At 34.8% G+C, this 15341-nt stretch overlaps 1 long non-coding RNA gene across 4 annotated transcripts; it reads right to left on the bottom strand.

The window, feature by feature from the left end:
* Nucleotides 1–7872: 7872 nt before the first annotated feature.
* On the bottom strand, nt 7873–14836 carry LOC131033006 (uncharacterized). 4 transcript variants are annotated; one of them, XR_009103538.2, is made up of 6 exons: nt 14444–14836; nt 14245–14302; nt 10315–10663; nt 10021–10177; nt 8156–8254; nt 7873–8036 (listed from the first exon to the last, which is right to left on the bottom strand). It is a non-coding gene; the product is annotated as an uncharacterized LOC131033006 (long non-coding RNA). The 4 variants fall into 4 exon arrangements; XR_009103537.2 differs by having other exon boundaries at nt 10315–10651; nt 14444–14835; XR_009103539.2 differs by having other exon boundaries at nt 8156–8248; nt 10315–10651; nt 14444–14835.
* Between the last annotated feature and the right edge of the window lie 505 nt (nt 14837–15341).

Below are 15341 nucleotides of genomic sequence, written 5' to 3'. Positions count from 1 at the left end.
TGCATGTATGAATGAATGAATGAATGTATGCATGCATGCATGCATGCATGTAATGAATATCAGGTAATTTATGCATGAATGACTGTATGTATGTATTCACTCATACATGCATACATTCATTCATACATGCATGCACACATTCATACATACATGCACACATTACATTCATACATACATTCACATACACCCATGGATCCTCCATACATGCATACATACATGCATTCATCCATACATATGTACACACCATAAGTGAATACATACATACATACATACATGCATTCATTCATTCATGCATGTATGAATGAATGAATGAATGTATGCATGCATGCATGCATGTAATGAATATTAGGTAATTTATGCATGAATGACTGTATGTATGTATTCACTCATACATACATACATTCATTCATACATGCATGCACACATCCATACGTACATGCATGCACACATCCATACGTACATGCATACATCCATAGATCCTCCATACATACATACATACATACATTAATACATGCATACATATGTGCACACCATAAGTGAATACATACATACATTCATTCATGCATAGATTACATACATTCATCCATACATACATGCATGCATAGATAGATACATACATGCATACATTCATTCATACAAGCATACATCCTCCATGCATGCACACATCCATGCATACATGCATACATGCATACATATGTGCACACCATAAGTGAATACATACATACATTCATTCATGCATAGATTACATACATTCATCCATACATACATGCATGCATAGATAGATACATACATGCATACATTCATTCATACAAGCATACATCCTCCATGCATGCACACATCCATGCATACATGCATACATACAAAGATCCATTCATACAAGCATACATCCTCCATGAATGCACACATCCATGCATACATGCATACATACAAAGATCCATTCATACAAGCATACATCCTCCATGCATGCACACATCCATACATACATGCATACATACATCCATACATTACATACAACATCCATGCATACATGCACACATCCATATGTACATGCATAACCTTCATACATACATATGTGCATACATACACCCATGCATACATACATACGTGCATACATACACCCATGCATACATACATACACATACAATAGATAACATTTATGTATCCTTACATACATATACATAAATATGCATGCATTGTAGTACCCCTACCCTAGTCTATTTCTAACCTTGGTTTAATTTTGATTAGTTAATCGTAATATGATGTTACAATCAGATGTTTGTTTTAACGCATAGCTATTGATGTGGTTCTCACACTAGTTGTATACAGATTTTCAATGTTCCTATTCCGTGATGTTAGTATCGGACTAATGATTTCATTAAATTGTATATATGTATGCATGTATGATCTTTGGTTGCAGGAGATTTCAGGTACGAAGTCGCATGAGTGCGAGGTTCGTCGTCACCTGGTTTTGTAGGTTTGAGCATATCTTTTTTTTAATCCTTAGAGTAGGATTAGGTGGTCGTAAGACCTTAGTCGGCCTTAGTCGTGCTCAAGTGAGCATTGCCAGTCGTCGTCGGTAATCCCTTCTTGCTTGGGTTTGCGAGTCGTCTGTTTGGTTGACCTTCTCGGTTTGCGTGCCTGGTGTGTTTGGATAAATTGGTTAATTGTCCTTAATAATTATTTGATTACTTATGCGTTTGTGCATTGAAGATTAATGGATTAAATTGATTGAGAATTCGTTATGCGATTTTCGTTGTTAATGAATTGCTTATTTTATATTGGGAGTGAATTCGATTAAATGACTGATTTCGATTGTTAAATGCATTTTGTTTATGCTGTTGAAAGAGAAAGTCTGATATTTTATCGCAATAGATTAATTGTATTCTGTTGGATTATTAAATTAGAAAGATTAAATTTGTTTAAATGAGAAATCGAATTTTGAATTGAAAAAGCAAGTTATATTGTTGAAAAGAATTAATTTTTGAGTATTATTTTTAAATAAAGATTTTTATTCCAAAAATGGAATTTTTGGGTCAACTCTTCCATATAACCCAATTTGGGGAAAAATTTGAAAGATGGACATTTTGGAGGAGATTTTGGTTGGAAAGATTTTGGGGGGTTTTGGAGAAGAGGCAGGTTGCTGGATCTGGCAGGTGGGCTCTCCTTCAGCCATGCCAGGATTGCGTATGAAGGTAGGGTTTATCCAAATTGTTCTTCCTTCTTGTTGTGAAAATGGTTGCTTGTTGCCAAAATCCATTCTTTGATTTGCTTTCAGTTTTAAATTGGATTTGTGGGTTTATATCCATGCTTTAGTTGTGTTCTTCAAGCAAATTCTATGGCTGTATCATTGTGCTTATATGAATTCTTTTTGCCATACCTGGTTTTGTTAATAAAAATCAATAGAATTTTTGGAGGTGTATTGTTCCTCCCAGCTGGTTGGGTGTTTGAACTCTTGTTGTTTTTGGAAGAATGTATTTCACCAAAGAAATGGAATGCCAAAACCCAGTTCGTATTAACCGAACTTTTTATATCGAATTTATATTCATGATGAATTTGGGATGGGCGTTCTTGTTGTTTGTTCCGAACTGTGCTAAAGAAATATATTTTTATTCTTTTTTTGGAGCTAGGCGTTTGTTTTTTTTTATCGGGACTGTGCGTTGTTTTATTTTAAAACCATGTTATGGGGTTGGAGGGCGGGGAGCGGAGCTCCACCCGCTCCTCCTCCCCTCTCCCCGCACGTCCCCCCCTTCTCCTCCCTCGTCCCTCTGCTTTCCCCTCCCCCGCAGGCGTTGGGAACCCCGGCCGCGGCTCACTACGGTGGCCGCAGGTCCGCGGTGGCCGCAGGGCGCCGCGGAGCCTGCGGGCACCGCAGCGGCGCCGCCGCTCGGGCTTTGCCCTGTGGCTAGGGTTAGGGCACGGCCCGCCCTAGCCATTGTGTTTAATTTCGTTTTTTTTTAATAATGAATGTTTTTTTTTGTATAAAAGAAAATGCATATGATATTTTTTATATATCATTTTAATGGAAGTAATTTTAATGTTAAGTTTAGATTAGATGCTTAATTTTGATTAAAGGTGGAATATCATGTTAAATGTCAAATTGGTATTGATTAATTTTATAATGGGGTTATAGGTTAATCATTATCCAATTTCATTTCACGACTTTGGTACCTTTTCTAATTAAGTTCTAAGACTGTTATTTTGCAATTTAATATTGTCGATGTAATTCTACTTGATGATGTTAAATATTATCGTAGAATATATTATTGAGTAATTGAAAATTAGTGAAATATTTATCGTTGGGCATTAGAAATTTAACGATATGCTTTTGATAATGATTATCTTCATTTGGATTTCCTTTTTATATTTAAACTTTCGTGATCCGTATAGTGCATCTGGAATTGAAATTATGAATCTGTAGAGATTGAATTTAGACCAGTATGTTAATGACGTTTTGGAATGGAGATTAAATATCTTATTTTAATTGTTTAATGGTTGTCTGAATTTGATTATCATGAATTTGGTTTAAGAACTCATTATGGCTTAAATTGCCTGTTCAATGCGTGAACCTTAGGAGTTAGAAAACCAAGAACAACTTATCCCTAGTTGAGGTAGATAACTGAACTCTGTTTTAGATCATGTAGAAAACTTGATCGATTTTAATGATTAAATCAATTTGAGGAAATATTGTCTTTTCTGATTATTGCCTTGCGAGTTTAATTACTGTATTCGCTTTAATTATGAAATGGCATGTGTTGCTTTGTTTAAAGGACCCTGTCGTATGGATTGATTTGGTGTTCCTGTTTCAGTCCTCGATTCTGAGTTGACTGTTGTATTGTGATGTTGTCTTAGTTGGTTAGATCCTCTTTGAGTGAGTCGAATAATGATTCGTGGTTAACCTTAGTTGTCAGGTCTCTAGTTAGAGTACCGTCAGTAAGTGTGCATCTATGAGTCGTGTTTGACTAGATGATTGTTCTCCTTCTTGAACTCCGTTCGTCTTACCATGTGTATTCCGTGGTTTGAATTTGTCTGAGTTAGTCTAGTGTCGTATAGGAAAGTGGCTTTCGATTGAGGGCCGCGCCCAAAGTGGCTGCTGGGTAACCCGTCGAAAGTGAGTCTAATAAGTGATAACCTAAGTAGATTAGAAAATAATTTATAAATAAGATAATGTGCCTCACACATGGGACGAGTGCTAGCATAGACTCGACATGCTGTGAGAAGGCCTGAAATGGCAAACCACCTTCCTTGTCTTCACGAGAGGATGTGTGGGTCCACATGAGACTTGGATGGGCCGAAAGTTCGGATTAGGTTGCCAGGGTTACCAGTGTATGGGTCGGGACCTATGAAGACTTGCCATGGTATCCATACCAGGTCGTGTGATGACACTTGTCCCTACGTTCGCTAGTGTGTTGTCGTTTTGTCCTGTTTTGAGTACCTTTGAGAGTTGTCCTTTGTCTCTGCCCTTGTGAGTGTCGGTTTCATGTTAGACCTTGGGTGGTGATGGCTCAGTTTTATGGATGCTCTCATGGACCTCTTGTATTAGCTTGATTTTGTTCAGCTGGATCCTGTTCTCTTCAGGGATCGTTTATGTAGTATGGACCGATGTGGTCATTTGTATATTATTTATGTATCGCCATGATGGCTGGATTGTATGGTGTAACCTCTTGTACTCTTAACTTTATTATTTATCAGAGGGGGTCTTGTAGTTGCGCAGACCCGGAGATGTAGCCCTTTAGGGGTGAACTCCGAGATCATTATGGTGTTATGTGGTGTATTCTCTTATGTTTCCTTTATTCAGCTTTATCATGTATGATTAGCTTATGTTAGAATGGTTAAGTGGATAATTGAAATTAACTTTATATGCTTATATTCAGTTCTATCTTGAATGCCATGTGGATCGAATGCATAATTGGTTGAGATGCGATTTATCGTAATGCATGTGTGAAATCGTCATTTTAACGCAATAAGTTGGTATATGAATGAATGTAACTTAGAGTAATGAATTATACTCAGTTGTCGTTAAGGAATTTAAATATGCTTGGAAAGATCTCTTATGTTATGATGAAATCCTAGTGTATTAGAATGTTAGATGTTTGGTTTACAATTTTAAATGAAAAGCTTAAATGAGTTTTAGGAATGGATCTTAATGATGAATCTTGCTTGTGATTTATATTTCCATCTTTGAAAGAAATTATCCTGATTGTGATTTATCTCGTTATTAAGATATTCAGCTTAATGGATTAATTGTGTGAGTTAAATGAATTGTGAAATTTAAGTAATCTCGTTGGGAAACTCTTTAGGTGTTAGTTGAAGTCTTCCGCTATGTAATCTGAATCTTGATATCTTGTTGCATCTTGTGTTGTAACTTTAAAAAAAAAATTATTGCACTCTATTCTTGTAATTATTGGCTTATCCCTTCGGGGTTTCCTGGCGGGGCATTACATGCATACATACATGTATGCATACACACATACACACATTACATATACATGTATGCATACATCCATACATACCTACCTACCTACCTACATAAATACATACATACATACTAGTTATGATGCATGTTTCACACAAAATGAATGGCATTAGTAGAATAAAATTCAATATGTCATTCAACATTTACACCATATGTACCACATTCCATTTGAACCATCACACAAAACAAAGTAAATGCCACACATCTATAAATCCTCCATGCATACATCCATACACATACAATAGATACATTCATGTATCCTTACGTACATATATACATATACATATATACATACTAATTATGATGCATGTTTCACACAAAATGAATGGCATTGGTAGAATAAAATTCAATATGCCATTCAACCTCCACACCATATGTACCGCTTTCCATTTGAACCATCATACAAAACAAAGTCAATGCCACACAACCATGATGCACGAACATGAGTTTAACATAACCTCCAAACAAAAACCATACAACCCAATGACATATATGTCATCACTACATCCAAACTAAAACCCATCATGCAACTCTATAATATGTCAATTGGTGCCTCATTCAAAATCCATACAATCATGTGGAAGAATCAATATCACTCAACCAAGCACATCATAGAGTTTGATGCAACCTTCAAATAAAACTCATATAACTCAATTGAATATGTCATTATTACTTTCAAACAAAACCATTCATGCAACTAAATGGTGTCATTAGAACTTCAAGGAAATGACATACAATCATCATGTAGAAGCATCAATATCACTCCACCATGATGCATGAATAACTAGCATCCAAAAAAGAATCCATACAAAATCATTTAGATCTTCAATCAAAACCCATACAACTTACTAGCATACGTGTCATTAGAAACTTCACTCAAAAAGTCACATAATCATCATGCATGAATAAGCACACTATGCATGTACCATAGAGTTTGATGAACATTAGTCACAATGTAGGCTTAACATAAAAGCTGAAACAATTGTTATTTCATATATGTTATTCTATGTTGTTGCAGCCCATATGTATATTCCATAAGAATCATCAAACATAAGAGTTCATCAAACATGAGTCAATATCACTCAACCATGAGGCATGCATTGTATAGCTATTTAATCAAATTCCATTTAACCCTAATACATATGCACACAAAAAGTCGTCATAAAACTTAATCACTATGCATGTACCATAGAGTTTGATGAACATTATTCACAATGTAGGCTTAACATAAAAGCTAAAACAATTGTTATTTCATTTACGTTATTCTATGTCGTTGCAACCCATATGTATATTCCATAAGAACCATCAAACATGAGTCAATGTCACTCAACCATGAGGCATGCATTGTATAGTGATTTAATCAAATTCCGTTAACCCTAATACATATGCACACTAAAAGTCATTATAAAACTTAATGATATACATGCCATTTAACCCTTATACATATGCACATTAAAAGTCGTCATAAAACTTAATGATATACATGTCATTAGACCCTTTTGACAAAAAAAGCTATATAATTGATGACACTTGGTTATCATAAACCTTAATGCACATGAACACCAAACAAAACATAATGGTTATATGTAGATTAGTTACACAAATTTCATACAAAGCCCATAAGACTCAAACCCTTCACATGTAAACACAATGCATGAGTCATCATAAAACTTAATGATATACATGCCATTAAAACCCTTTTGACAAAAAAGCTATATAATTGACGACACTTGGTTATCATCAACCTTAATGCACATGAACACCAAACAAATCATAATGGTTATATGTAGATTAGTTACACAAATTTCATACAAAGACCCCATAAGACTCAAACTCTTCACATGTAATCACCATGCATAAGTACACTAGGCATATTGTAGGAGTTTCTTGTAACGTTCAAACAAAAACCATACAACTCGACCAACTATACATCATCATCATGTAAACTTCAAATAAAATCCATACAACTTAATGAAATTAGTATACCCTTTACACAAAAGCTATATATTTATAGTGAAAAAGAGTGAATATCACTAACTATGTTGCATAATTAAACACACCAATAATGGTTCATAGCTAATTTGCACCTAACCATTATAGAGCGCTTAATGTTCTTGTGCATAAAGTTGACAATAACAAAATACATTCAAGATTCAATATCACTCAACAAGAAAATTAAGCACACAATAGAACTCAATGACATACATGCATTTGTTTAATTAACAAAAAATAAATTATTTTAATTAACTTTTAAAAAATATATTTGATCAACATGAAAATTTAATTTAATTTTTAAAAACACATAAAAATAAAAGTAACAGAAAAAAGAACAAAAAAACACCTCTTAGGATGTCCATACCATCCTTAAGAGTTTATGGAGGGGTATTCATACCCCTCCCTAAATAAAAAAACTTTTTATTAATTATAATTGCTAAGTAATATTTACAAGTAATTTGTCTTCAAACTTGCTTTCAAGTTCTCATTACTACACAACCATTCACAACTAAGCTATTGGCATCTTTAAAATTAGCATCCAATCCAAAAATTAATGCTCATTTCACACCTAATTAGTCAAAAAAAAAATAGCATCAAAATCATGAAATAATTTGTAAATTTACTAGCCATCCAAGGGGTAGTAAGGAATTAAAGTTTGAATGACCTAAAGGAAATAATTGGGCGTACCTTAACAATCAAATTTGTAGCTCATTGTCGAAAAGCATAACTCATAAACCCACTACAAATCAATAGGCACTATGCATACATTACAATCTTCATCTGCATCTGAGAATGACTATAGATTAATATACCAAAAATATTAGAAAAACATCATTAAAATTAAAAAATTAGATGTATAAGACGGTATCTTAAATATAAAACCCAGTGAGAAAACCCTTACGTCTTCTTAATTTTGAATTCTAAACCCCGAAAAATAATACCAAAAAAGAATAAGGTACTTATCAAGCTCTCGTTATAAGAAAGACAACTCTTAACACCCTCAACTTTCATAGGAAATATGCAACTAGTGATATCATTGCCATCTATTGCTATTCAAGCAATACAAACTCACAACATGCAACTCTGGCAACAGGTGGATGGATTGCTATTGCTTCAGCCATCAAAATGCCTATAAAATTGCAATACCCTTCTTAAGTTGGCTTCCTTTAAGAGAATGAACATAAGCGACTGTTTGTTACGAGACTAACTGCGGATCACTCACATTAACTGGTTATGAAATTTTGTAATTTTTGAGTTAGAAACAGAAGTGCAGGAAAGGTTCCCTGGGGGTTGGGTGTTAAAATACAAGTAGTCATTAACATGTTTTTAGTAAGAATGAAAAGATCTCCAACCTGTTTTATGATTACGGTATATTTATATCACCCTTGTGAAATGATAAGCATCCCAAAATACAACCAGTGTTGAACATCTTTTTGTAAGAACGGTCTCAAGTTTCAACCCAATTTATAATGTATGAAGGTAAAATCAAGATTCAAACTCAAAAAAGCTGAGATTACGAAAAAGCTTGTTGTAGATGTTAGGCTAAACCCCAAACAAGCACCAATCAAATGCTTGCTAAATTTGTAAAATTTGGAACAATTCTGTTAATTGCAGAATCATTCTTTTATTAATGCATAATCTTAAGCCTTATTTTTGTGGATATGCAAGGTTAGCAACTGACGCATGTGCCAGCCTTTGTTCTTTCAGGTGGTAGATTGCTCATGACTTGGTATCCACAAGAGTTTGTAAAGATTCCCATAACTAACATGAACATTAGGGCAGATTCAGCCACATGATATCCTGGCCGAACTTACAGGTTTAACACTGGAAAAACTATTTACATGTTTGGAACTTTGGTGATGATCTGAGTTATGTAAAGTGATGAGCAGGATTATATAATGAGTAATCAACAAAATCATGTGTAGTATGTGTAGTGTGGTGTGGTGACACAGAATCATTCTTTTATTAATGCATAATCTTAAGCCTTATTTTTGTGGATATGCAAGGTTAGCAACTGACGCATGTGCCAGCCTTTGTTCTTTCAGGAGGTAGATTGCTCATGACTTGGTATCCACAAGAGTTTGTAAAGATTCCCATAACTAACATGAACATTAGGGCAGATTCAGCCACATGATATCCTGGCCGAACTTACAGGTTTAACACTGGAAAAACTATTTACATGTTTGGAACTTTGGTGATGATCTGAGTTATGTAAAGTGATGAGCAGGATTATATAATGAGTAATCAACAAAATCATGTGTAGTATGTGTAGTGTGGTGTGGTGACACAGAGAGTTACATAGTTTATGTAGTCACAAATATTTAAAAATTAGAAATATTGTTTTGGATAGGTGGGAAAGTTAAAAACAATTAGTCTATATGAATCTATAATATATATGTATGTGCAGAAACTAGAAACTAGAAACCCTACCAACAATTAGTCTATATGAATCTATAATATATATGTATGTGCAGAAACTAGAAACTAGAAACCCTAGCTGTAAGGTTGAGATTTACATTCATGCCAAATTAATCTAAGGAATCCAAGCTTACCATCAGCATTGCTTTGATGTTCTCCAGACTAAGTTGTGTACTATCTTCTCTCAAATCCAACATTACATCCAGAAAATCCTTCACTTCATTACCCCACTGCACTGCATATCAACCCTCTGTGCTAGTCGCTCCTTAATACTTCTGTTATACATTTCCCCTGTTTACAATCCTACCAACAATTAGTCTATATGAATCTATAATATATATGTATGTGCAGAAACTAGAAAGTAGAAACCCTAGCTGTAAGGTTGAGATTTACATTCATGCCAAATTAATCTAAGGAATCCAGCTTACCATCAGCATTGCTTTGATGTTCTCCAGACTAAGTTGTGTACCATCTTCTCTCAAATCCAACATTACATCCAGAAAATCCTTCACTTCATTACCCCACTGCACTGCATATCAACCCTCTGTGCTAGTCGCTCCTTAATACTTCTGTTATACATTTCCCCTGTTTACAATCCTCCAATATGCAATCAATAGTCCTAAATACTTCGTTTCTTCTCAAATGCATGGCATGGCATCCAGCCTTTTGGCACTAAAAACCTCTGTATTACAGATCTTTCTAAGCAAGCGCCAATGAGGGCCATAATTCCACAGGGTGAAAAGCATTCGGCTTATTTATGATTGTCTGTTTTTCATCCTAAATTTAGTCAAATTATGGAATACTCAGTTACGAAAAAGATGATTCTTATTTTTTCCTAATCAATGTTTGCAAAGGACAAGTGACCTTCTTTGGATTGATAAAGAGAAGGAAAAAAGGAATTTTATTCATATCAACAAATTATATGATCACAACTTGAATATGCAGTCAGTATAAAAATGAAGCTCCAAAGCCAAGGCCCAAAATCAAACTAGAAGCCTAAAAGAGTCTAGCTACCAAAGGGGATGAATATAAATTCAGTTTACCAATTAACATGTCAAAATGAATGCAATATAGAACTCCGTTGAGTTAAAGATTTTTATACAACTAAAATATTGGCATTGGCATAATGTATTGCAGCTTATGTCTGATTTGAAAAGCCATTATAATTGGTAGCACTAGTTTAACAAAGCACTTCGAATGCAAGAGTAAGTTCTACTTCCATTTTATTTGAAAAATGAAATGTATTTTATTTTCTTTGATTTAAAAGCATAGAAATGAGAAGAGGGCGCACTTACAAACCTTACCTATGAGGTTTCAGAAACCTATGTCATCTACCATTCAGTTTTTGAACAGTTTGTACACACATGTATGTCTGTGTGAAGAGAGAGATAGGAGTTGGGGAGATGGTTCTTGTGATAATGGTCGTATATACAAAAATCAGCTTTGACCTGTAACAATATTTCTGAATCTTGATTTTATGTTTTGTTCTATGTACTTGTGTGTAATCCGAGTAATTAAAAGCACAATCTTTAAATAACAGAAATGATCAAAGAAATTGTAATGTACTTAGACTGAGGCCCCTTTCATATGTATAACAGAAGTGAAAGAGTGATGTGGGTTAATATTAACTATAGCTAATTAATTGCAAGGATCCATGCTGGCTATCATATTTGGACCTCAGCTGATGTGGGTTGATGCAGGAATTGTATTACTGGGCACTAGAGCAGCAATTACCTTCTATACATATAATCTCCCGTCACTGGTGCTGGAACATCTAGAGCTCAAGGGCAACAACAAGGTTTAGTGATATGACCACAGAGATTATGGGTATATACTACTTAAGATTAGTCCTCTGTCTATAGATTTATTAGATATCATTACTTGAAGGGTAATCAATTATGAACTGTATGTGTATTTATCTTACATTTTGAGCGTCCATATGGGGCCAATAAACTCTCCTACAGGCCCAATATGGGGCCATTTTGTGGTGACACCACTACAGTTTGCATTCTAGTGCGGAGCTGTTGTTTCATGTACTCTTCCTGGAGGTCAGAGTTCGAAGGTACCTTTTAGAAAACAAGAAGACATAGAGACTATGTTTGCTTGTGAAAGATTAAATAATTTCATCGAATGCCCAGTGGATTTTGTAAATGTATATTACACTTCTTATATAAAATCTATAATCCAAATAGAGAGATGCAGTTGTACCAGTTTATAATTCTTTTTGGTGGGCTGATGCTTCTGCTGGCCCAAATGCTGAGATGCATAAATCTAGAATCTCTGCTGCTGTGCTTTTCTTTTACTGCATGCACTGTGGGAGGATCCATTTTCTTTTACTGCATGCATTGTACCAATTTACAATTCCTTTTGGTGCGCTGATGCTTCTACTGGCCCAAATGCTGAGATATATAAATGTAGAATCTCTTCTGCTGTGTTTTTCTTTTACTGCATGGACTGTGGGAGGATCCATCCATGCAGGTTGGCCTTAAATAAATCTGCGAAACTATTGAATCTATTTATTAATTGTTTGGATAATAATATTTGATAAATGGTATTTGAAGAATGTAACTGTTTCTCCGGATCTTCTGCCATTTGATGCAACTTGGTTCTCTTCTCGATCCAGTTTGAAATACTGTGATGGATGCTTTTAGCAAGGGTTTATATTTATTTCTTTTTCCCATGGTGATCGTGTTATTAGGTTCACTTAGTTTTATTATTTAGCTCATCGCTGAATTTTCCAAACAACAAAATCATAATAATTTCTCGACTAATAGATAGTAGTATGGAACCAACCCCCGTGGAACTCTATAAGACCCTAGTGTATTTTTGCATGTTATGACAAAAATATGGATAGATATTTAATGCATGTGTTGTAAAGATTGACTATGTAACAAAGTAAAGCAAATAGGACAAAACACTTAGTCCTTGTTACATGGCAATGTCATAGAAGCCTGTCCTATCCCAGGCTGTAGAATAGCTGTAGATTGGAGGTGAAATTTGGCGAAGTGCGGGGTCAAGGAATTAGGGGAATGGCTGGATAAGGCAAGCTTGATGGGAGAGGTGATGGTACCATTGCCAAAGGCAGCTGGATTTGCCATCTTTGCAGGGACTGCAGCAATCAAGGCTTTCAAGCCTAAAAAACCTACAGATGATTCATCTTATTTAGATGATATTGCAGTGGAAACAAACATGGTCTCATGGAATGTAGAGGTTGTAGAGTATATGTTAAAAAATATATATATGTGGGAACAAAGGCCACTGACAGGTGAGAATCTAAATTCCACAACAAATTGTCAACATCCTCTGTGTTGCGAAATAGGAGAGCTTGGAATGGACTATGGGCAATCCATCAAGCACCAGACGATGGAGGGGAAGTACTATGAAGGAATATGGTGGGGGATGAAGAGGGGAAGTGGAAGATAATTGGAAAATAAGAGAGAGGGGGCCTGGAATGTGAGGGAGGAAGAGGAGACAATAATAGCCAAATGTGAAATGAGCCAGAAAAACAAATAATAAAATAATGAGAGGCTAATAGTGAGACAGAAAAGAAAATTTAGAAATGGGAATTGCAGCAACCGTTGACAGAAGAAAAATGCGTGGCAAATGGTTCTAATTGTCCTCGCTTGAATTCAGATGCACACTTTTCTTTGTTCTGAATTGTTATCTTAGTTTACATGGCAGGAGTCTCAGGTGATACAGAAAACTGTGATTACAGTTCGGTTGGCAGTAAAACAAACAAATTGCTTGCAGCTTCGAAATCGTTCTCGATAATTACAACTACTTATGGAAATGGAATCATTCCTGAAATTCAAGTGAGATTGTTTAATAGTTGAAAAGAAGATGGTGGTTGCGCATTAAAACTTTCATCCTTCCAGTTTCCATAATGATAGCTGCAGTAAGGCGATCTCAAACATAAACGAAAAAGAAAATCCGAAGGAAGAAAATATGGGCTATTACTATTCAGACGAATAAGTGGAAAGTGAATACTGCAAAAGTACTTTTGGACACAAGGGTGAGGTTTTGTTTCAGAGGCTCGAGCATTAAAATATCAAAACATGAATCTAGAAGGAGACAACCAAATTAAAGTACAGGTCTAGGGTTCTACAAGTCATAAAATTAATAATTAATGAATTTTTTAAAAAATCGCTTATCAAAACTAACCCAGAATCATATCAACCATTCTAATACTCTTATATAACAATACACCCATTATTCAAACTAGAATTTCTACAAACACAATTACAATACAGAAATTTTCCAAACGCTTTAAAAAGATGTACAAAATGCCGAATCCCTGATTAATTCTAAGTCTATGGAATAGAAACTTCTAAGTATGCGCTCAGAATGGATTTACTAACCTTTTGAATATAGGCAAAGATGTCCCATCGCCACATCCATCTACAAATATATCTTCTTCTGCTTAAAAACCAGAAGAAGCTTTAAAGCATGGAAAATACACACAAAATGCCTAATTAAAAAGATAAAGAGAATCTCTGATTAAATAAAAGTCCACGAAATAGAAACTTTTAAGTATACTCTCAGAATGGATTTACTAACCTTTTGATCTTAGGCAAAGATGTCCCATCGCCACATCCGTCTACAGATATTTCATCTACTTAGAGAGCAGAAGAAGCTGAAAAAATATACAATTAAAACTTCCGTCGCAAATTTGATCTCTGTCATGTAACCCTCAAAACAAAAACCCACAAAGCCAAAAACAACCAACAAAGAAAAAGAACACACACAAAAATTAACACAGAAAGAAACGAGACACGTTCAAATGCGCGGCCACGCTGAAACAAAACTATCTCACACACACAATCACTGAAAGGACAAACAATCAACCAAAAAACAGACCCAACGGAAACCCTGGCGCTGCAGCGCTGAACAAAATCTGTACTCCCCTTGACAGATTATATAGCTAACGTCATTAGCTTACGGCTTTTTCGCTTTTTGCCTTTAACGGTATGCTTTTTAGTCTTTTCCTCTAACGGTACACTTTATTTAGTTTTATTGCTTTTTCAAGATGAGCTGGCATCCAAACGTCCTAAACTGCCACATTTTGAATATTATAATGTTATGTTAAATGTTTATAAAAACTGGGTAGTTACAGTTTATTGTGATTATATAGTTTTTGTATAGATAAAATTGATCATCTTGTATTGATAAATTATTAGATTTCTAGAGTATGATATTGATTATAAGTGAATTTTTGGATTCAATTATGTATAAATTTTTGACTCAACATTTATCTATTTAGTGATCTATTATTAGATATAAATAACAATGTAGGAGAAAAATGAAAGTTTGCATACCATGATTGATTAAGAAGAGATGATAAGGGTCAAAGGGTGAAGGTGAACAATTCAAGGTTGAAAATTTAAAAAGAAAAGAAAAGAAAAATGGGGTGGGAGTGATGGGAAGTGGGTGAAAGATTCTCCTATTTTTTAATCAA

Source organism: Cryptomeria japonica, chromosome 9 (assembly GCF_030272615.1).
Source record: "Cryptomeria japonica chromosome 9, Sugi_1.0, whole genome shotgun sequence".
Taxonomy (NCBI): domain Eukaryota; kingdom Viridiplantae; phylum Streptophyta; class Pinopsida; order Cupressales; family Cupressaceae; genus Cryptomeria; species Cryptomeria japonica.
The sequence above is the reverse complement of the archived record's forward strand: the minus strand, read 5'-3'. Positions and strand labels throughout refer to the sequence as shown.